Source organism: Aegilops tauschii, chromosome 2, assembly GCF_002575655.3.
Source record: "Aegilops tauschii subsp. strangulata cultivar AL8/78 chromosome 2, Aet v6.0, whole genome shotgun sequence".
NCBI lineage: Eukaryota > Viridiplantae > Streptophyta > Magnoliopsida > Poales > Poaceae > Aegilops > Aegilops tauschii.
The window spans coordinates 383,645,668-383,647,919 of record NC_053036.3 but is presented as its reverse complement, the minus strand read 5'-3'; positions in this window follow the sequence as shown (position 1 = coordinate 383,647,919).

Sequence of the window (2,252 nt, the reverse complement as noted above, 5' to 3'; positions counted from 1 at the left end):
ATAAGTTGTCATTTGATTAACGAGATCACCTCATTAGGAGAATGACGTGATTGACTTGACCCATTCCGTTAGCTTAGCACTCGATCGTTTAGTATGTTGCTATTGCTTTCTTCATGACTTATACATGTTCCTATGACTATGAGATTATGCAACTCCCGTTTACCGGAGGAACACTTTGTGTGCTACCAAACGTCACAACGTAAATGGGTGATTATAAAGGTGCTCTACAGGTGTCTCCAAAGGTACTTGTTGGGTTGGCGTATTTCGAGATTAGGATTTGTCACTCCAATTGTTGGAGAGGTATCTTTGGGCCCACTCGGTAATGCACATCACTATAAGCCTTGCAAGCATTGTGACTAATGAGTTAGTTGCGGGATGATGTGTTACGGAACGAGTAAAGAGACTTGCCGGTAACGAGATTGAACTAGGTATCGAGATACCGACGATCAAATCTCGGGCAAGTAACATACCGGTGACAAAGGGAACAACGTATGTTGTTATGCGGTCTGACCGATAAAGATCTTCGTAGAATATGTGGGAGCCAATATGGGCATCCAGGTCCCGCTATTGGTTATTGACCGGAGACGTGTCTCGGTCATGTCTACATAGTTCTCGAACCCGTAGGGTCCGCACGCTTAACGTTACGATGACAGTTTTATTGAGTTTTGATGTACCGAAGGAGTTCGGAGTCCCAGATGAGATCGGGGATATGACGAGGAGTCTCGAAATGGTCGAGATGTAAAAATCGATATATTGGACGACTATATTCGGACTTCGGAAAGGTTCCGAGTGATTCGGGTATTTTTCGGAGTACCGGAGAGTTATGGGAATTCGTATTGGGCCTTAATGGGCCATACGGGAAAGGAGAGAAAGGCCTCAAAAGGTGGCCGCACCCCTCCCCATGGTCTGGTCCGAATTGGACTAGGGAAGGGGGGCGCACCCTTCCTTCTTTCTCCTTCCCCCTTCCCTTCTCCTACTCCCACAAGGAAAGGAGGAGTCCTACTCCCGGTGGGAGTAGGACTCCCCCCTATGGCGCGCCTCTCCCCTTGGCCGGCTGCCTCCCCCTTGCTCCTTTATATACGGGGGCAGGGGGGCACCCCAGAGACACAACAATTGATCCTTGAGATCTCTTAGCCGTGTGCGGTGCCCCCCTCCACCATATTACACCTCGATAATACCGTTGTGGAGCTTAGGCGAAGCCCTGCGCCGGTGGAACATCATCATCGTCACCACGCCGTCGTGCTGACGAAACTCTCCCTCAACACTCGGCTGGATCGGAGTTCGAGGGACGTCATCGAGCTGAACGTGTGTAGAACTCGGAGGTGCCGTACGTTCGGTACTTGATCGGTCGGATCGTGAAGACGTACGACTACATCAACCGCGTTGTGATAACGCTTCCGCTATCGGTCTACGAGGGTACGTGGACAACACTCTCCCCTCTCGTTGCTATGCATCACCATGATCTTGCGTGTGCGTAGGAATTTTTTTGAAATTACTACGTTCCCCAACAGTGGTATCAGAGCCTGGTTTTATGCGTTGATGCTATGCACGAGTAGAACACAAGTGAGTTGTGGGCGATATAAGTCATACTGCTTACCAGCATGTCATACTTTGGTTCAGCGGTATTGTGAGATGAAGCGGCCCGGACCGACATTACGCGTACGCTTACGCGAGACTGGTTTCACCGTTCGGAGCACTCGTTGCTTAAAGGTGACTGGCTGGTGTCTGTCTCTCTCACTTTAGTTGAACCGAGTGTGGCTACGCCCGGTCCTTGCGAAGGTTAAAACAACACTAACTTGACAAACTATCGTTGTGGTTTTGATGCGTAGGTAAGAACGGTTCTTGCTAAGCCCGTAGCAGCCACGTAAAACTTGCAACAACAAAGTAGAGGACGTCTAACTTGTTTTTGTAGGGCATGTTGTGATGTGATATGGTCAAGACATGATGTGATATAATTTGTTGTATGAGATGATCATGTTTTGTAACCGAGTTATCGGCAACTGGCAGGAGCCATATGGTTGTCGCTTTATTGTATGAGATGCTATCACCATGTAATAGTTTTACTTTATCACTAAGCGGTAGCGATAGTCGTAAAAGCAATTATTTGGCGAGACGACAACGATACTACGATGGAGATCAAGGTGTCGCGCCGGTGACGATGGTGATCATGACGGTGCTTCGGAGATGGAGATCACAAGCACGGTGCTTCGGAGATGGAGATCACAAGCACAAGATGATGATGGCCATATCAT